The 22180-nt window shown below is 41.9% G+C and overlaps 1 protein-coding gene across 2 annotated transcripts in view; it reads left to right on the forward strand.

Annotated features, from left to right (window-relative positions):
• Positions 1-3629: 3629 nt before the first annotated feature.
• The window catches only part of B3GALT5 (beta-1,3-galactosyltransferase 5), a 65977-nt gene continuing 47426 nt past the window's right edge, over positions 3630-22180 (forward strand). Inside the window, exons 1-2 of one of the 2 annotated variants that reach the window (XM_063702730.1) lie at positions 3630-4208; positions 18206-18308. The gene's annotated coding sequence lies outside the window, so the exon portion shown is untranslated. The remainder of the gene's footprint in view (positions 4209-18205; positions 18309-22180) is intronic. The other variant, XM_031005283.3, reaches the window with a different exon arrangement.

Below are 22180 nucleotides of genomic sequence, written 5' to 3' on the forward strand. Positions count from 1 at the left end.
ATGTTCTGCAATCCCAATGAAGGCTCCCCCCCAGTTGAGGAAAAGTCAGCCTGTTTGTTGGGGCAAGAATAGCCCACATGGGCAGGATATCCCCTTAATGAGGCAGTGGTGCGGCTCCCAGTGGCCCCAGGACAGTAGCCACACTGCCGGCACACACCTCAGACTCCAGGCAGCAGCTGCTACCTCCAGGGTTCAGCTCCCAGTTCCCCGGCCCACTCTGTTCTCCCACCCTTCACTTTGCTCCAGGAGAAAGCTTTGTTTCATGCTTCAGAAAACTGCTGTGGGCCTGGAAAGCCTTCCAGGCAGAGGCATTCTAATTAGTATTGTGACTTCTCTGGGAAAATCATTTTCCAGGCCTCAAAGAACCTCTGATGATTCTCTAACTTTTCATGAGGGTCCCTGGGACATCTCAGCCATGAAGCTCGTTGCACTTAGGTTTTTGAATCAGAAATGCAGGAGTTTTCCGCTGGTAGTGGCTGGAGCTTCCTTGAGATGAGTGAAGAGCAAGTGAACTCTCCCGCCTCCCACCATCACCAGCCTGGATCAGGAGGGGAGAAGGAACTTGCTTGCACATTTTGCAACCAAACCCCATGGTAGAAAAGGGCCCTCGTAGTGGGTCTTAAGATAGATGAAAAAAAAAAAAAAAAGAGCCCTCGCTTGCTCCATTTCCCCAGCCACTGCCCATGGATGCCATCGGTTGATCCCTCCACTTACTTATTCAAGTATTGCTCCAGCATTCCCTGTGTGCCAGGCGGAGGCCTCTGCTGGGGTGCAGTGGTGCACCCTGAAGTCCCGTTCTGGCAGGGGAGACAGAGCATGAACAAATGAGCAAGTGGACCCCGAAATGTCAGGTAGCAATGCTGAGCCAGAAGGATCAAAAGCAGGGGACTGAGGTGTGTGTGGGGGTGTGTGCACTAAACAGGGCATCAGGGAAGGGAAAGTGGTCTCTGAGCAGAGATCTGGTGAAGTCCAGGAGAGTCCCATGAATATCCATGAGAGGCTTGGTCCAGGCAGAGGGCAGGGAAGGGGCAGGTCCTGAAATGACGTGGGCCTGGCCTGTGGAAGGAGCACCTGAAGGCTGGCATGGAGGGAGGGACTGGCCGCAGGGAAATTTGACCAGCGGCTCCTTCATGTGGCGCAGGACTGGCAGCAGGGGACTTTGACCGGCAGCTCCATCATGGGGCACAATCTTCTAATCTCTGATAAGCGGCCCTTTTCCGTGGAGCTGTCATGGATAAATGTTTTCTGTAGCTATTTGTGGAGCACTGGGTCCCGTTCCTTTCTACGAGAGCAGCCGTTCCCAACTGGGTGTGACTTTGCTCCCTATGGGATATTTGGCAAGTTTGGAGACGTTGTCACAACTTGTGTGTGTGTGCAGGGGTGCGCATCCAGTGGATAGAGGCCAAGGGTCCTGTTAAGCATACCACAGTGCACAGGACAGTCTCACAGCAAGGAATTATCCAACCCAAAATTTCAAGTGTGCTGAGGTTAAGAACCCTGAAACCAAACAGGAGTGTCAGCGAGCACAGGGAAGGTTGCATGTTTTGACTGACAGTCACTGGTACCAGGCTCTGGAGGGCCTTGTGGGGTGATGGAAGGTATATGGGGACGAGGTGCTCGGCCTCTGCAAATCCTTCTCCCATGGGAGAGAAGTTTGCATGGCTCACAGGTGAAACCCATCCCCACAGTGACCGGGACAGAGCAGACCACTGCCTGGGCCACTGCCTCGGCCTCTCGTACAGTTTAGCAAAGACCAATTTCAGAGCCTGAGACCATGAGCTCTGGCCTACGATGGATGGATGGATGCTTTCACTTTCTTGACAGGTATCTCCAAGACCCAAGGCCATGGCTAGCCCATCTCACAGTGGTGCTCACTGGGCTAAGCAATTTGCGCACATTGACTTATGATCTGCCCTCTGCTACGGCCTATTTTCTACATGGTAGTGCTGAGCAGTGAGCAGCTACATTCCTGGTGCAGGGTGTTTGCCTTTGCTGTGATCTGATCTGCCTGGAATGCTCCCTCCTCATTTCTGCCCTTTGACCATGGGGGTCTCAGCTGGAACACTGTCCCCATGCAGAGGCCCTTACCCCTCCAATTCGTTTCCCTTATCCTTGTTTTTATACCACTTACTAGCCTAATTGAAAACAAGCTGCTCAAATGAAGAAGTCATTGTAGTATAATTAAATTACTCTGGTCTTGGAAACAAAAAATGGAGGACCCTCCTCCCCAGGACAATTTCAGGGAAGAAGCTTCCAGCTCCACCACCAGCACCCAAAGCTGAAATTCTACTTAAACGATTCCCTGATTTTTATACTTGGAGCGCAATAAATGTATTTTAACTGTTTACATTTAACATATAAATGTAATTTATATGTCGGTATTGACATGTATCCAGGCTCGGCATCTGTGGCCCCTGCTGAGACTGGCCCCCTGCCCCTCAGAGCAGAGCTCTAAGTCTCAGTCTCCCAGGGCCCTTTCTCTGGGTCCTGCACCCTCCTCCCCCACCACCTTTATTAAAAAAACACTGCCCCATGTCATAGCCCCTCAGGTGCCGGCTCAATTGAGGTGTCCGTGGCTGGACAGAGGTCTGATGTGCTTCTTGGTGCAGGAGGTGCTGGGTGGGAAAGGAGGAAAGGGTGGGAAGGGAGTGGGGGGAACAGCAACCGGGGACTGGGAGGGAGAGGGCAGGGGGCACCCTGGAAGGCAGGCAGGCTCACCTCCTGTCCCCTCTGGGCTGGTACCTGCCCCACTTGATGCTGCCTGAGGCGGCATCCTGTCTGGCCCTGCTCAGCTGTGAGTGTGCCAGGCCCGTATGGTTACCCCAGGAAACGGGAGCTGCACAAAGCCACGTGCAGAATCGCGTGGGAGTTTAATAATCCCGGCTGGTGATTGCTGCCCCACGGCTGCGTTCCTCCCCATCAGACCCCTCATAGGCTTCCCTCCAACCCGACGCTCAAGCTTCTGAGGCCTGTCCGTTCTCTGAAGCGATTCTACACCTTTTAGGCTCTGGACTCCATGTTCCTAATTTGTTTTTGGAGGGGGGGGGGGGTCTCTCCCCACTTCCCTATTAGCTCACGTCATCTTTGTGCAAGAAGGATCACATGTCAGCCGTGGGGAAGAAAGGGCTGGCACTGCTCTGAAGCTGCTGAAGTTATGACATTAAGGAAAATAAGCCAGCTTCATTGGGCTTGGGGTAGGCGCCTGAGCATTGGGACTTTTAAGAGTTTCCCAGGAGATTTTACTGCAGCCAGGGTTGAAGATCACTGAATTGAATGATATGTTCTCAATCCCTTAAAAAATGTATATTTGTCTACATAAATATATATCTATTTTTCCTGCCAGAGAAAGGTGGGGTCCCACTGGCTTCAGCTCCTGCGACCCCTCCCCCACCCCCCGCACTACGGCTGTGGTACATCAGTATTCATTTACCTGGGGGCCGCCTGTGGCTGTGTGACCCAGGACAGGCCCTCTGACTTCTCTGTGCCAGAGTCGTCTCATCCGTGAAATGGGAATCGTCAAGCCATCTACTTCACTGGGTCGTCACTGCGCAGTCCCATAGCGCCCCACGCCTTGCATGACTTTGGCTCATTCCTCATAATGAGGCCTTTTGCTGTGAAGGTAGCATCTCTTTTTAAAAAGATCTGGTTGTGGTGGTGGTGGGGGGCGGTGTTCTTTCCGGGGGCATCTGGGGTTTGAGAAGCGCAGGACCCCACAGCCTTCCCTCTCCTGTGAGTGTTTTCAAAGTTAACTTTGGGACGGTTCTCCCGGAGGGCCAGACAGAAACTCAAAGAACCGGCCTCAGGGGATCTGAGCAAATTCCACCGTCGTCAATTCCTGGTGCTCCGTGAAAGATGCTCTTTCCCTCGGGGCTTCGGAGCCGGAGCATTTGTAGACAGTTCCTGCCTCTTCACCCGGCTGCCGGCCTGGGGGTCCCGTCGCCTCCCGGAGCCGCCCCGCGCGTCCCCCAGCCCGCGCAGCCCTGCGCGGCCCGCCGGCCTCCTCACCTATCAGATTTCCTGTGCGCATCGCCGCGCGCTCCTCCCACCTCCTAAACGCGGAGCGGAGCGGGGCGGAAAACCATCCTCGGCCTGGACCCAGCGCCTCCGGGGACCGGCCGCGCGCCCCCTGCGTCCGCGGGCCGGGATGCGGCTCTGAGCCAGCGGCGGCTTCCAGCCCGACTGGGCCTGCCGGGGCTGCCCCGCGCATGGTAAGGCCCGGGGCTGGGGCGCGGGGCGCGGGGAGCGCTGGCCGGGAGCGGGGGGCCGGGTCCTGCGGCGCGCGGGGGCGTGGGTGCCGGTCGCAGGGGACCGCGGCGCGGCCGCGCACTGCAGGCGTGCTCCTCTGTTTTCTCCTTCGTTCCTTTTAAATGAAGGGAAAGAAAATTGTTACAGACCAAATGTCATCAAACTTGGTGTGAAAACATATTCATTTATAAAGTCTTATCGCTACTCACGCCACGCCCCGAGGAAGTTGTGTTCCTGGGTGGGCACGGTGCGGACACAAGACTTAGGGAATCAGCACTGGATGGAAACATCGCACAATTAAAAAGAATGGCCTAATCTTAAGCAACAACAACAAAACAAACTCTGAAGCACCCTGCGGCAGGCAGCTTCTGCATCGTGGGGGTTGTGGAAGGGGCTGATGGGCAGGATCATGAGAAAGACAGCTTTTCATTAAGAGATGACACCAGGGGTTTTGACTTTGGGAGGACCAGAAGGGAGTCTGTAGGTCATTGCTAAATACAGTGAGGTACCTTAAGACTCAGTAATGAACATTATTTTAAAAACAATATCTGTACCGTGTGTGTGTGTGTGCGCGCGCGTATGTGTGCGCATGTGCACGTGTGTTCTCACACACACCGCACCATAGTTTTCCTTCGTGGTTTTGTTTCGTTTTTTGCTTAGGTTTCTGACTCTTGAGGGATAAATACAGCTTCCAAATAATAGCAACTGAATCTGCAGTAATCAGATGTTGGAAAATTATTTTTCACTGGTCCTTTATGTTAGCATAGCAAACTTAAGTCTTTGTTATATGTGGCCACCTATTGTAAATATTAACATTACTTCTCATCTCCACATCTTCCTCATTTACTATTTTTGTCTTTTTCAAAGAGATGGAGATGGAGAAGGAGTAGAATTTAATGAAGATACAGATCTGGGGAAGTGTCATGTTTTGTTGGGTGCTTGGGGTAGGCAGTGGCTGCTGTTGAGAGTATTTTACAGATGTAGGAAGTCCTCGGAGGGGCATTTCTAGGTAAATGCATGCTGATTCTGCCCATCTTTACATGTACCTTTTGTGGTGTTTCCTCTTTAAAACAGGTGCGTGTAATATGCAAATTTGGTTTCAAAGGGAGAATTTTATATCTTTTAAGGAATGATTGCATGTGTATTAAGTCTTGTTTCCTATCTCCTTTCATTTTTTCCTTCTCTTTTAAAGTCAGTTCGTCTTAAGTAGTTTCTTTGTTAGGTAAATTTAATAATAATAAAAATCTGACGTGTTCAGGAAGGAGCTCAGTGTGAGGCCCATGGACGTTACCTCCTGGAAATGCAAATCAGAAAGAGACGTTTCACTATGCTGTCACCTCAGAAGATTGACAAGGACAAGGTTGTCTTTGCAAAGGTTCTTCCAGACAAGGGCATCCCTTCTTTTGTAGGATTTCTAAGTAGGTACTTTGAATAAACAAGGACCACCTTTAATAGTTGGTTTTATGAGATTCTGCATACCTCACCATGGCCAAACTTCTCCACACGGATGGTAACCTTCATCTATGCAGCAGAGGACACGAAGGTGTAGCCCTCCCTCCTCTGTCTCTGGACAGCTACAGATTCAGGCCAGTTCAGACGGGTCCAAGAAGAGTTTCAGGGTCTCCATCTTGTCCTTCCTGGGCATGGAACTGAGCCCAGTACTGGCATCCAAGGGGATGCCCCCCATGCATGCTTGTCCATTTAACTGGGCGTCTGATCAGATTTCTGCTTGGTTTTCTGCCAGGCCTAGAGCCTGATCCTGAATCCTGGTTACAGTGACTTTGAAAAGCTGCCTGGGCTTTATCAGCCTCTCTCCCCGGGTGACCGGGATACTGATGAGGATGGAGTCCCTCCTTGGACCTGACAGACGTCTGTCTCCCTGACTATAACAGCCGTGTTCCTGGGTCCCACCCAAGCTTCGTGGCCCTGCATAAACCCAGGTTTGCAGCCTGTGTTCATTGCTCTTCTGTCGACCTTTCTCCTCCTACTGCTTACTTTCCTCTGGTGCCCCTTCCTGCTCCCAGGTAAGTCCTTGGACTTGGTGAGGGCTCCCGTATTCCTTGTTAATTCCAGTTTCTTCTCTTTTGCCTTGGCCTGAGGATAGGGTTCCATCAAGCTTTGTGGCTGACCTCTTCCGAGTTTTGACAACACTTCTTTGCCCGTGGAAGGAGGGAGTTAACTGACCCTGTGTCTGAAGATGAAAGGTGAAGGGGTGGGTAAGATGATTTATAGAGATTTTGAGAACTAACATGGCCTTCAGTTGAAAACCAGAATTAGGAGCTCTGAGTATCGTGCAGGTGCAGTGAGATTCATTTGAAAAACAAAACAACCGGAATTTTTATATCTAATTTTGAACATCATCCCCACATCCTTAATAGAAGATATCGGAGCCAGAAGTCGTTTGGGACCAAGTTGGGTAAATAGAGTGGCTGATCATTCATTCACGCACTGAATAAATATTCTTGCAGAGATAAATAGCTCAGGCTCTGCAGCCAGATGACTGGGTGCAAATCCCAGCTTTGACAGGTACTTGTTATATGACCTTGGGCAAGTTACTTAATTTCCCTATGCCTCAGTTTCGTTAATTGAAATTGAAGAGAATAATAGTACTTATTTCATAGGGGTGGTTGTGAGGATTACATGGTTCTGTATATAATAAAGAACAACAGAACAGTGCCAGGTATATACATGCTACTTAAGTTATAGCTATTGTTGTTATTATGACTTCTTGTTGTGTGCCAAGCACTTTACCATGCTGAGTAATAATTGTTTTGGATCAAGAATGAGGTACGGAAAGAAGGAAACAAAACTAGTTGTTTCTTATTGAATTTTAAAAAATAATATGATTTGAAAAGTAATTCCCAAAAAGTTGTGAGAAGAATATTGTGAGCAAGGGCAGAATTATTTTTATAAGATGACTAACATCAGGGGAACAATATTTAGTTTGTTATTTAAATTTTGGTCCCTGTCTTTTTTTGTTTAAGCTGTAGACACAGGCGGGAGCATTGCTTGAGTCCAGAAGTTTGAGACCAGCCTGGACAACATAGCAAGACCCCGTCTCTGAAAATGAAAGGGCTCTGATTCTTTATAATTATGGGAAACCATTCCTCAGTGTTCCTATTCACGTTTGCAATGCTCTCTCTCTTTTTCTTACTGTTTCTAATTTATTCATTTTTCCATAGAGGTGTTTTGGTGATCACTGTGCTTCCTAAACTCTGCAAGTTCCCTTTTTAATCTCGTTCCGTCTCCTTGTCATCGCTTGTGGCTCTGTTTTGTTGATTTCCTGTTCCTAGTTTCTTGTAGCAATAAATCGTTTACTGTGAAAACTTTTAATCCACTGCTGGGAGTATACTTTCTTCCAGACTGTGGCTTCTTCACTTGTCTTTTGCACATTTCCTTTTGTTTCATTTCCTCCTTCCTTTCTGTGGTATTTATGCATATTTGCTCTGCCATTTCTTTATTTGTCAAGCATATTTAACAAGGGCAGGTTCAGCTGAACCTTTAGATAACAATTTTTTGAATTGTCCTCGATTGCTTCTCTCCTATGTGAACATCGTTTCCTTCCCAGAGCTTCCTTTGGTGTCCTGGAGATACGGTTTATCAGCTTTTCTGTGGCCTGAGGATATGAAGGAGCAGAAGCAGTGGGAATGATGGATAATCATGATTGGTGGATTTAGTCTATTCATTTTGATTAAATTTATTAAAATTTATAGTTTTATTAAAAGTTGCTCTCAGGATACACTCAGGTTTTGGATTGCCCCCAAATTCAGGATGTAACTTGGAGACATTACATTTTTTATTTTTCAAATTTTGAAGTATTTCAAACATGCAGAAGTGAAATAATAATAGAAAAAGCATGTATGAGTCTACATCCCAGCTCTATTGTGTCCTAACACTTGGCCATACTTGCTTAGATGTAGAAGACAATAGGAAAGCATCGTTGAAGCTCCCTCTGTCCCCTCCCTAGTTCTCCCCATCTCCTTTCATCCCTTCTCACTATCCTGAATTATTACTGTCTTTTCCATGTGTGTTTCCACATCACTTCTATGTATAAATCTGTGATTAATTATGGTATTGAGTTCAATATTTCAAGCTCTCTAAAATGGTTTGGTATGGTCCTACTGAAGGTCTTTTTGATTCATTGTTTTCAATATTTATCCATGTTGAGACATAGCTTGTATTACTCCATTTTCACACTGCTATAAAGAACTTCCAGAGACTGGGTAATTTATAAAGGAAAGAGGTTTAATTGATTCACAGTTCTGCATGGCTGGGGAGGCCTCAGGAAACTTACAATCATGGCGGAAGGGGAGGCAGGCATATCTTACATGGCCTGAGAGAGCAAGTGAGAGAACATGTGAGCGTGTGGGAAAAACTACCATTTATAAAACCATCAGATCTATGAGAATTCTCTCACTATCAGGAGAACAGCATGGGGGAACTGCCTTTTAATCCAATCACTTCCCTCCCTCGACACTTGAGGATTACAGCCGGAGATGAGATTTGGGTGGGGACACAGAGCTAAACCATATCACAGCTGTAGTTCAAGCTTGTCCAACCTGCAGCCCAGGACGGCTTTGAATGTGGCCCAAAACAAATTCATAAACTTTTTAAAAACTTTATGAGATTTTTTTAAAAGCTCATCAGCTATCGTTAGTGTTAGCGTAGTTTATGTGTGGCCCAAGACAATTCTTCTTCTAATGTGGCCCAGGGAAGCCAGAAGATTGGATACCTCTGTGGGTGTAGTTCATTCATTTTCATTGCTGTGTAAAACGGTAGGCTGAGGTGGGAGGATCTCTTGAGCCCAAGAGTTTGATACCAGCCTGGGCAACATAGCGAATCCTCATCTCTATGAAAAAAATAAATAAATAAAAAATAAAAAATTAGCCAAGCGTGGTGGCATGCACCTGTAGTCCTAGATACTTGGGAGGCTGAGATGGGAGGATTGCTTGGGTCCAGGAGTTTGGGGATGCAGTGAGCCATGATCAATCCAATGCACTCCAGCATGGGCAACAGAGCACGACCTTGTCTCTTAAAAAAAATTATATTGTAGGATTGTACTACAATTGGCTCAGCTATTGTTTTGTTAATGGATGTTTAGATGATTTTCATTTTTCATATAAAAATGCTATAATAAACATTCTTATACATATCTCCTTTGCATACATGTTAGAGTGTACTTTAGAGTACATACCTAGAAAAGTTGCATTGGGTGAAAAAGCATCTTTCCTAGATACTGAAGAATGTTTTCCAAGGGATTTGTACCAATTTATGCTCCTACATACTATACCTCTAACTCAGTTCCTGTTTTTCCACAGCTTCCCCAACCCTTAGAATTATTGGATTTTTAAATTTTTGTTATTGTCATGAGTATGAAATAGAATCTCAGTGTTTTAAGGTGCATTTTCCTGATTCTAGTAAAACTAATCATCTGTTTGTATATTATGTATCTCAGCCATTTGGATTTCCTCTTCTGTGAATGGCCTGTTCATGTATTTTGATCATTTTTCATTTGGAATGTCTTTTTCTTATAGATCTATAGAAGCTCATTTAGAAATTCTAGATCCTTCATTTTAGTAATATACATTGCAAATATCTACTCCATCTGTGGCTTGTATTTTTACATTTTATTGAACAATAGGTTTTCATTTTTAATTTGGTGAAATTTACCACTTTTTTTTTATGGTTTGTGCTTTCTCTTAAGAAGAAGCTTTTCATCTTATGAAATTCTTCCCCACTCTAAGGCTATAAAGATTGTCTCATATATTGTATTTTTTGCTAAAAGCCTTCAAGTTTTGCTTTTCACATTTAGGTTTTTAACCCTCCTTGGATTTATTTTTGATATGTTTTGAGTTAGGGATTCAAATTCGATTTTTTCAAATGAATAGTCAGTCCTAGGTTGTTAATTCAATACTCCTTTTTCTGGCGATTTGTAATACCATTTTTGTCATACTTGTGTAGATCTGTTTTGAGGCTATTTATTCTATTTTATGGTCTGCTTGGGCTGCCATAATGAGATACCGTAGACTGGATGGCTAAACAACATAAAATTATTTTCTCACGGTTCTGGAGGCTGGAAGTCTGAGATCAAAGGTGCCAGCCTGATCAGGTTCTGGTGAGGACCCTCTTCAGGGATGCAGGTACATCCTAAAGATTCTGTCTGTGTCCTTACATGCAGAATGAGATTCCTTTCTTCTTATGAGGCCACCAACCCTATTGAATTAGGATCCCACCCTATGACCTCATTTAACCTTAATTACTTCCTAAAAGCTTTGTCTCCAAATACAGTCACATTGGGGTTAGAGCTTTAACACATGAACTTTGGGTGGACACAATTCAGTCCATAGCATTGGTTTATAAATCACAAGTATCTTATTGATGTAATAAGTTTTTATATATACTATATCAAGTTAGGTCAAGTTTTCCCATCTTGTTTTGCTTTATAATGTATTTAGCTATTTTTTGCCTTTTAGTCTATGTACAAATCTGAGGTTCAGTTGTCAAGTTCATTTCCAAAATTTGTAGGTTTATTTTTGTCATCTCTGTTCTGTTTTGTCATGATGTATTTTGTTTGTTTCTGCCCAAACACCACAAGTTTTAATTGCTCTGACTTTATAATATGTCTTGGTCTGGGAAGGTAAGTTACCACTTTGTTCTTTTCAGCCATTCTTTTTCTTTTCTTTCTTTTTTTTTTTTTTTTAGGCAGAGTCTTGCTCTGTCACCCAGGCTGGAGTGCAGTGGTGTGATTTCGTCTCACTGCAACCTCTGCCTCCCGGGTTCAAGCAATTCTCGTGCCTCAGCCTCCCAAGTAGCTGCGATTACAGGCGTGTGCCACCACGTGTGGCCAGTTTTTATATTTTTTGGTAGAGACGGTATTTTTGGTAGAGACAGTATTCACTATGTTGGCCAGGCTGGTCTTGAACCCCTGACCTCAAGTGATCCTCCTGCTTCAGCCTCCCAGAGTGCTGGGATTACAGGCGTGAGCCTGCCCGGCCATAATATTCCTAATCTTCAGACCTTGATTGAATTTTTCCAATTTTCCTGTAATGTCCTTTTTCTGGTCCAGGATCCCAGCCAGAATCCCATATTGCACTGGGTTTTCACGTTGCTTTATTCATGTTCAATCTGTAATAGTTCCTCAGTCTTCTCTTTTGTAAACTTGACATTTCAGAAGAGTTCAGGGTAGTTATTTGTAGAGTATTCCTCAATTTGGAGTTGCCTGATATTCTCTTATATGCAGACTGAAGTTGTGCATTTTTGGTAATAATACCACGGAAATTTGATAAATGTGATGCATTTTCTATTGGTTCTGATAGTTTACATGTAGAGTCTCTTGGATGTTTTATGTAGATAATTGTATTAGATATTTTGGTTATTTGTGTCTTTCTAGCACATGGGAGGATTTTGCTTCTCCCACCTCTTGAAGTTACGCACAGCATGTGGCTTTTCCTGGCCAATGAAAAGGGAGCTAAAGGGATGTGTGCTGAGACATTGAATTGCGGTGCATGATTTCCCAGCTCTCTTTGCTCTGCTTGTTTAAAGCACATGTTGATATGAGCATGCCATTAGGTCAAAATAGCATATGATAATAAACCGACCTTTGTATGCTTGCCTTCAAGAGTAGCCTGAATCAGCAATTGATTTTGCTTATGAGAAGATAAACTTGCAGTGTTAAGACCCCGAGATTTTGGGGTTGTTTGTGGCATAACCTAGCCTATGTGGTCTGACATAATAATCATATTGTCTATAAACAAGAATAGCTTAGTTTCTTCTCTTTTATTTCTTATATACATCTTTTCTGGTCTTACTCCATTGGCTGGGACCTCAAGGGCAATGTTTAATAAAAGCAGTGACAGGTTAGGTACAATGGCTCATGCCTGTAGTCCCAACATTTTGGGAGACCAAAGCAGGAGGATTGCTTGAGGCCAGAAGTTCAAGACTAGCCTGGGCAACATAGTGAGACCCTTTCTCTGAGAAAAAAAAGTGATAATGGACATCCTTGTCTTCACCTTCACCTTAATGGGAATGCTTTTAAGTTTCACTATCAAATATGTCTATTTTAGATATTTGTTGGACACCCTTTGTCAAATTAAGAAAGATCACTTTTTTATTATGAATTGGTGCTGAATTTTATTGATTCTTTTTTGATGTAGCTTTTGAAATAATCATATACTTTTTCTTCCTTTAATTTACTGGTATAATTTATTAATGCATTTCTTGTGTTTTGTTTAGGACCTTTCCATTTGTATTCAAAAGAGATATTGTTCATAATTTTCTTTTCTTTTACTATCCTTGTCTGAAGTTGTGTATTTTTTCTCTGTCTCTTAGAAATGGCTTGTACAAAAAGGTTTTCTTTTTGTTGTTCCTTTAAAATTTGGTAAAGCTCACCTCTAAATCTTTCTGGGTTGTTGCATCGTAGAGTGGAGGCAGTGGACTTCTGATGACAGATTCATTGTTTATTTAGGTTCTATTTCCTTTTGTTTATTCAGGTTCTATTCCTTTTCAATGAACTACGTTAATTCATGATTTGCTGGAAAATTATTTCAAAGTTTTGAAATTTATTGGCATAAAATTGTTCATAGTATTTTCTTATGATTTAACATTTTAAAAATTTCTCTGTTGCAGACCTTTTTGACTTTAAATATGATTTATTTCTGTCTCTTTTTTCTTGTTAAATCTTGGTAAAGTTTTATTTGCTTTATTAGTTTTTCTGAAAGAAACAGTTTTTGAGTATGTAGATAATTTCTTTGGTTGTTTTATTCTGTGTATCAATGACTTGATAGTTATATCCTCGTCTTTTTCTTTTTCTCACCTTTCAAATGTTTATTGCTCTTTTTTCGTAGCTTCTTGAAGTATATGCTTAATGTATTTTACATATTTATTCTATTGACCTATAACTTTATTTCTAAATAATTCTTAATTGCTGTCCACAGGTTTTGATATGTTGGTCTTTCATTGTTATTTGGTTTAAAATATCTATTATGATTTCCTCTTTAAGCCATAAGTTTTTTTGAGGCCTACTTTTGAAAGTTTCAAAGCATGCATTTTTCTCCAGTATGTTTTTATTGTTGATTTTTAATCCCCATAAGTGGTATGTGTGCAATTGAAAAGAATGTTTACTTTCTGTTTCTGTATGGTTTAATAAATGAAGTTTATTAATTTTCATTGTCAAATCATTATTACTAATTTTTGTTCTATTTGGTTACACGTTTCTAAGAGAAATGTGTAAAAATACAGTTTATTCTTAGAATGCTATCAATTTTTTGTTACATGTTTTGATGCTGTGTTGTTGAAGCTTACAAGTTCTAAAGATCTATATTATACTATCTATATTATAATAATATATGGTGAATTGCTATGTAGTGTTGATACTTTTGGCTTGAATTCTTTTTGCCTTACATAGCTGCACTAGGGGTTGGTTTCTTTTTCTTTTCTCCCCCTAACTAATAGCAAGTATCTTTCCTGCCTATCGTTGTACCTTTACTTTGGGTGTGTCATTTGAACTCGCATATAGCTAGATTTTTTCCAACCTGATTAGTGTGTTTCTAAGCAAGTGAACTTAATCCATTTATAATATACATAATTTCTGAGGCCTTTGGATTTAATTCTTTTATCTCATTATGTGTTTTCTTTTTCATACCTTTTTTCTTTACTTCTCTTTTCTTCATTTTTTCGTCTCCTGTTGGATTGATAACAGTTTTCTACATTCCCATTTTACTTCTTTGCTGGTTTTCAGACTGTAGACTGTATATATATTTTTAATGATTATATTTAATCTTGAATCATGTATTTTAACGATATATAAACATTTTTGGTATTCCTGTTATTTTCTCTATCATGACAAGGACCTCAGCACAATTTAACTAACAACCTTGTTCCCTTATTTTGTAACTATTCCTTAGTTTGAACTTGTAAATTTTCTTTTCTTTTCTTTTCTTTTCCTCCCTCCCTCCCTCCATCCTTCCCTCCCTCCCTCCCTTCTTCCTTCCTTCTTTCCTTCCTTCCTCCCTCCCTTCCTCCCTCCCTTCCTCCCTTTCTCTTTCTCTCTTTCTCTCTCTCTCTCTTTTCCATCCTTCCCTCCCTCCCTCCCTCCTTCCTTCCTTCCTTCCTTTCTTCCTTCCTTCCTTCCTTCCTCTGTTTCTCTTTTCTTGGGTAATTTCCTATATTTTTGGATGTTTTAAACATGAAAATATAGTTATTTTTATGGGCATAAATTAGTTAAATTTAATGATATATTTGATCAATTTCTGTGCTCATTTTTGTGTCCTGTATCCCTTGACATACACCCGAGTTTATGCAACTTCTTGCTGAACTACATTCATTAATAATCCTATTATTGAGGCTACATGGGTGATAAGCTTTCTTACTATTTCTGTGTTTGAAAATATTTTAATTATGGCTTTGCTTTTGTGTATTAGTTTAACTGGGTATAAAATTTTAGATGGGCAGTTACTTCTTTCCAGCATTTTGGTATCTTCTATATGTATTATTGGTCGTGGGAAATGGCTATCAGCTTAATTGTGACTGTTTTGTTGATAATTTGCCTTTCTCCACATTAGCTTTTAGGACTTTCTCATTTTCGACGTTCTGTAGACTCACTATGATGTGGAAGATAGGTTTATCTTTGTCATAGTGAGTACCTAGAGTCCAGTTTTAATTTGAGGTCTCATATTTTCAATTCTGGAAAATTCTCAGCTGATATGTCTTCACATATTTTTTCCTCTGCTTTTCCTCCTTTCCTTTCTTCAGGAACCCTTATCAGAGTAAGCCAACCCTCTTCATGTATCTGCTACATCTCCTTTGTCTGTCCAATAAGTCCTGATTGTTACTGGAGACAGTCATCTCTGGGGAAGGAGAATGATTCTCCTTTCAGTCACAACCTTCCTTCTCTTTGTGAGAAGTGGAATGGCAAGTCTGAAGGTTTTTTTCTCATTTATCTCCAGAGGATCATTTCTCTGAAGTCTCCTCTTCACCGCCTCTGTTTACCTTTCTCCAGTCTGGGAAGGGAAACTATTAATGAAACTTTGATGAATTTCAGTTCCTCACCCCTTTTCTGCATTCGCTCCCCCCATAAAACATACATGTAAAATTCTGGTGTTTTTGGTGTTTTTCCCTGGCCACCACTTTCAAGGAGCATTCCAAAAGTTGTGTCCCTTTGTTTGGGTGCTGCTTGTATATTTTTGGCCAATTTGAACTTACTTTTTTCATTTCAGTGTGGGCAAAGTAGAGAAACAAATGCCCCCAGGCCCTACTACACATTTGAGCAATAATAGTTGTGAATATTATTCAACTCATCAGCAGTTGCTCGGAGTGGGTGTTCAATGGCTTGGTTTTGTAGGGAGTCTGGCACAATGCCCAGGTGTCTGGAAGCTTTGAAGAGAAACAGGTGCCTGTTATAATTGGGTATAAATGAAGGAATTGAGGAAATTGAATGAGGCAAATGGTGGAGTGCTGGTTTTACTGAGGTGGAGGTGCTGATGGAAGGATGGTGGTGGACATTCCATAGACACAGCCTGTTGTGAATGCTGCACAGCGAACTCTCAAAGGTTTTCTGGAGAATCCATAAATAACTGAATTTGGATTTTTCAGAATTTGGCTTCTTCAAGGATAAAAATGTGCAAATTACCTCTTTGCTAGTTGTTAGCTAATCAGTTTACCTAAAAAAAAGTGCAAAAATAAAATCACCTCCTCCAAGGCGATAGTTTTTTTTTTTTCTTTCCATCCTCACTCTCTTGAAAATCCTGTTTGTGCTTCTACTCTGAGACTCAGTTTACCATCTGACTCCCTCCGAGGGAGAAAATCATTTGCAGGAAGGATAACTAAACTACATGGAAAATGAGGATTTTTCTCTGGGTTCTTCTTTGACGGCTGGCTCTCAACTCCACATTGTAGACTATGGTGTAACACTTATGTCCAATATTACACACACACTTTTTCAGTTTCCTGTTTTGGTGACTTTTCATACATGCCACTTACACATGTCTAAAGGAAGCTCTTTCATTGATGTCTGTAGCCACCTATGGCACAAAAAGCCAGGTGGTTTGCGCATGTTATTCCATCAGGTAGAGGGAGGAGTTTTTCCAGGCTAATGAAACATGATGATGCCAAATGGTTAGTGAAGAGTGATGGAGTTAGAAAGCAGTTTTCGTGTGTGATCAGTCGTTCTGAGCCTGATGGCTCTACCCCGCCTGCTGACCACCTCGGTTGACCCGGCTGCAACCCTACTCGGTCCATCTTTTATTTATCTGATTTCCTCATTAGTCCATGGGGTGTGTTCCTCGCAAGCTTGAATTCTTTTCGCCTAACCTAGCTGCACTAGGGGTTGCTCACTTTGTTTTTCCTTTCCCCCCTCCCAACTATGTGCAGGCATTTGCAGCAATTTATTAGTTTCAAATAAATTTGGGTAATCTTGCCTGTGAGTCTCCTTTTTGAGATTCATTATGCATATTAATTTTGGAAGATTTCCAAAAAGTCCTCAATAAAGAAACCTGTTTTCATTTGGTTTAACCCAGTGGTTTCCCAGTTTGCAATTCTACCTTCCTCTCACCCCCGCAGGGGTGCACACAGGGACTCCTGATGTCTGAAGGGGCACGGTTAGGGAAACTCTGCCTCCACCTACAGAGAGAACTCCACGTTCCCTCTAGCCCTAGTCTTGGCTTCCCTTCAAGCCCTTGATTTTTTTCTTTCTTTTATTCATAGTTTTTTTGGGGGGGTATAATCAATATTATGCATGTTATCTGTAAAGTTTACAATTCAGTGAACCCCTAACTCTTTTAAAATTGTGGTAAAATAGACATAATGTAAATGTACCATTTTAACGACAGTTTTGTGGCATTTTGTCCATACACGGTATTGTGCGACCTTCACTAATGTCTAGCCTCAGGACATTTTCATTACCCCAGAGGAAATCTTGTACCCATTATCAGTCATTTCTCCTCCCTACCCCCAGCCCCTGGGAACCCCCGTTCTATTTCCTGTTTCTATGGATTTTGCTACTCTAGGTAGCCCATGTAAGTGAAACCATACAGTATTTGTCCTATTGTGTCTGGTTTATTTCATGTAGCATGCCTTCAAGGTTCATCCATATTGGAGCATGTGACAGAATTTCCTTGCTTTTTAGGGCAGAATAGTATTTCACTATGTGTATATATAGCATTTTGTTTGTCTATTCATCTACCAGTGAACACTCGGGTTGTTTTCACCTTTTGGCTATTGTGAATAATGCCACTATGAATATGGTTGTACAAATATTTGTTTGAGTCTCTGCTTTCACTTCTTTTGGGCATATGCATCGGAGTGGAATTGCTGGATTATATAGTAATTCTGTTTTAAGTTTTTTGAGGAGCTGTGATATCATTTTCCACACTGGATGCACCATTTTATATTCCCACCAGCAGAGCACAGGGGTTCCAGATTTTCCAGATTTCCTCGCCAACATTCGTTATTTTCTGTTTTTTTTTTTTTTTTTTTTTTTTCATTAATTGCTATCCTGGTAGGTGCGAAGTGCTGTCTCATTGTGACTGAGATTTGCATTTGCCAGTGGTTGGTGATGTTGAACATCTTTTCATGAGCTTATTGGCCATCTGTATATCTTCTTTGGAGATATGTCTATTCAAGTCCTTTGCCCCTTTTTAAACTGGCGTTTTTGTTTTTTGTTGTTGACAGACTCCTAATTCTTAACAGATATGATGCTCTCACTGTGATGAACTTGACTTCTGGGAAGATACTGGCTGCATTCATTTCTCTTCTACTTTCCTAGGCCATTCATTATTCTCCAGCAGTCATCATTTTTTATGTTTCTCGCTTGTCCTGTTCTCGGGCTGGACCTAAGAGCTCATTCCCTCCCATCTCTTCCCACATTCCATATCATGGACTTTCTTCTTTTCAGCTGTTGGTACTGTGGAGGGGGGGATTTTATTGAAGCCAACTGCCATGATCACCTTCCTTTTCCTTCCTAAAGGATTGTCATCTGCTTTCTGATTTTAGCCACAGTAGCTTGGCTGAAGTTGCATTTTGGAAGTTCGAGGCTTCTGGCTCCCAGATTTCCTGTAGAACTGACACTGGTGAGTACCCTTTGTTCTTGAGGCTCCTTTGGTCTCTGGAACACTTTCCTGTGATGCCATGAAGGGGAACGAGCAGGAAGTTTAGGGTGCAGACTTTGGGGTGCATCACCTGGCTTCAGATGCTATCTTTGCCCATGAACTCACTCTTGGTAAAGTCACCGTGTGGGGTTTCTCCTTAGTGAAAGAGCACATTAACACCTACCTTGCAGCTGGTGGTGAGGATTCATTGGGAAATCACATGAAAAGTACTTAGAACAGTTGCTGGCAGAGAGGAAGTGTTAACAAGGTAGCCACTGTTGGGGCATTAAGCTGGTTTTGCTCATGTATTCAGTCGATCCCCTTTCACCTCCATTTCCCCCCAACCTTTTTTTTTTTCTAAATTCTGTTCTTTGCTATTCATTTTTCTGCTCCTGGACATTTTCCCATTCTTGCCATTTCAATATTCCTCTTTACACAGGAGATTCCAATCAAGTCCTCTCTCTACCTTTTATTTATTCATTTATTACTTATGTATGTTTGTTTATTTAAGATGTAAGAAAGCATAGGGTGGAGAGGTGCTAGGATGTCTAAATGCTAGAAGTTGATACATCTTCCTAGCTACTTGATAGATAGTCTTTTTGGACTTTAAACACACTTTAAAATAAGTGACTTACAAGCACCACTTTAAAATACTAAACATTTTCATTTTAAACCAGCATTACTGGTATTATAACTATATGTGCTTCTGCACATCAGTGTAACTGTACACAGATTTAAGAGGAAATGATGGGCATTTATACTAGTCACAAAACAATAAAACCAGGGATGAACACTAAGTTTAATAAAGATCATTTATAATTCTAACCACTTAGAAATAAGAAAATTAACTATGAAGTCAAGGGAGAAATTACATGTGCAATAACAGATTATTTATAAAACAAAACCAATGAGAACACTAGACATGATAGACAAAGACTTTAAAATCGTTATTATAAAAACGGTAAGTAAATTAGGGGAAATGATGAACCAAATGGGTGAAAATATGGAGAAATCAACATAAAAATGTAATCTCTTTTTAAAGTTTATATAAACTTATGGGGTACACCTGCAATTTGGTTACATGCGCGGATTGTGTAGTGGTCTAGTCAGGGCCCTTAGGGTGGGTATCCATCACCCGAGTAACGTGTATCGTACCCGTTAAGTAATTTCTCATCCATCCCCTCACCCTTCCGAGTCTTTGTTGTCTCTCATTCCACTCTCTACATCCGTGTGCACATGTTTTAGCACCCACTTAGGGATGCTGTCTCAACATTTTAGTGGGAGGCTTCTTGTAGCACAAAACAGTGCCTAAGGACATATTTCCTGGAGGACGTTTCGACCCTTGTCACATCACTCCACATCAGCTGCCACTGGCTCATACACAACCGTGTCTGTGCTGTGTCAGAGATGGAAGAATTTGACCTTTCACCAGTTTCTGTGAAATATATTGCTTTGAAGATGAAATCACAAATGTCGTCCTGTACAGGGGACCTAATGGGACCACGTCGAGTGATTGTATCTTGAGCAGATGTAAGTCTTTAGAATGGTCTAGATTATGACCTGAGTGCTTACTGGTCTCTGGATTCTATGAAGTACTTGTTTGATTTTCACAAGATCTTTAGGAAGTAGTTAGTGCTATTCTCTCATTTTACTTTTCCATTCTTATTTTTAGAGAAAATCAAGTCTTAAGAGGTTAACTGTGCCCAGAGTCTTGTAACTAAAAAGTGGTTGACTTGAGATTCCACCCAGTTCCCTTGGATTCCACATGCAGAACTCTTAACATCCTCTTAACATCCTTTTTTTTTTTGAGATGGAGTCTCGCTCTGTCGCCCAGGTTGGAGTGCAGTGGTGCCTGATCTTGGCTCACTGCAACCTCTGCCTCCTGGGTTCAAGCAATTCTCCCTGCCTCAGCCTCCTGAGTAGCTGGGTCTACAGGCCCGCGCCACTGCAACCGGCTAATTTTCATATTTTTAGTAGAGACGAGGTTTCACCATGTTGGCCAGGCTGGTCTCGAACTCCTGATCTTAAGTGATCTGCCCGCCTCGGCCCTCCAAAGTGCTGGGATTATAGGTGTGAGCCACCACGCCGAGCCTTAACATCTTGATTGTATTCTATACGTGCCATTTCACATGGTCTATTTCTCATTTTTCTTGTTCTTTTTTCTTTTCTATACTGATTAGATACACTGGAGCTTAATGCATTTTAGAGTGTGAGTGCATAGTGCATATTTATCAGTAATATTATGTTTTAATATTTGAATTAATTCAATCCTGCTTTTAATTTTATTATTCCTGCTATTTTCTATAAAACTTTTTATAACTTTCTGTAACTTTTTAGAATTTGTTTTCTAAATTCTTTGAGAGCTTGGTCTTTTTCTTTCTTTCATAATGAACATGCTTAAGGCTAAAGCTGCCTCTGAAAGCAACTTTGAATGTGTTAAAGGAATCATATCTAGTGTTCTTATTAGTTTTGTTTTATAAATAATCTGTTATTGCAGATGTAATTTCTCCTTTGACTTCATAGTTAATTTTCTTTAAGTGGTTGGAATTTTAAAATGAACTTTATCAAACTTAATGTTAATTCCTGGTTTTACTGTTTTGTGACTAGTATAAGTAGGCTATCACTTTTCTCTTAAATCTGTGTACAGTTACACTTATGTGCAGAAGCACATATGGTTATAATACCAGTAATGCTGGTTTAAAATGAAAATGTTTAGTATTTTAAAGTGGTGCTTATAAGTCACTTATTTTAGCATAAGTTTGAATTTTTTCCAACTGATTTTGAAAATTTAAATAGAATATATATTCTCAATAAAATTTTTAGAGTAAATGACTAGTTTTGGTTTTTGTGGGAAAACGGTCCTAGCGTATTCTCTAACAACCAACACTCAAAGCCAGATACCTGTGAAAAAACTGACGTGTTTTAAATGGAACAGGAGACCTCTCCAACAAACCCATCAATGTTTAACAATCTTAATGAGCTTTAAAAAAGTGTCATATTTTAGCTGTGAATCACTTCACGTTAAAATCTGTGGTTTTCCTGCCAAAGTTATCTTTAGTAAACGCGATGTATTGGCAGCCAGATTTGGAGTGAAGTGAATGTGAGTGAAGCTGGAAGCAGATTCTGCAAGAAACCCAAATGTTGGAGGGGGGTTTTCCAAGCGTCAGAGTCTTAGGTCTCTCAATACCCCCTTTGACACTCGTGGCCACACTCTTCTGCCATGCCCATTACAGTGACTCACTCGGAACTGCTTGGGAATCAGTGACTTGGGTGAGTGCAATATCTCTTTCACATATTGCCGGCTTCCTCCATCAACCCATAGCATCTGTGCTGGGTTTATGCTTTCAAGTGAGAAACAGTGAAATACACAAGGGGATGGCTTGCACTTGACTCTGGGATGGTGTTTGCATGTCAGCGTTTTCTTTCACATTAAATTGAGTGGAGCTAAACTCATCTGGTTTCAGTGAGGGTAGTTTCCATGCATTCACTGAAAAGCTGGGATTGCTGAGAGTGGTGACCAGAAGAGAGAAGGCCATGGGGAGGTAAGGTGAGGCAGGAATACTAGAGGGTGGGACAGGGCTCAGCTCAGTGGCGATGTTTCCCCAGCAGCCTTCAGGCCTTTCATCCCATCATTTCTCTCCTCTGATAAGTGTCTCTGCTTTAAGAGTGTTTGCCAGACAGAAATAAAAATCGACTGGGGGAAAAATTATATGGAAAAAAAATTTTCCTTTCAAAATATTCCTGGAGAAGAGAGGAAGCACGCATGGATAGAATGAATGAGATGTTCTTGGGGCACAATGCCATCTAATGTTGCTATTATTGCATTTGCTGCTTAGCAAAGTACATAGAAGGCA

The sequence above is a fragment of the Gorilla gorilla genome, chromosome 22, assembly GCF_029281585.2.
Source record: "Gorilla gorilla gorilla isolate KB3781 chromosome 22, NHGRI_mGorGor1-v2.1_pri, whole genome shotgun sequence".
NCBI classification, from domain to species: domain Eukaryota; kingdom Metazoa; phylum Chordata; class Mammalia; order Primates; family Hominidae; genus Gorilla; species Gorilla gorilla.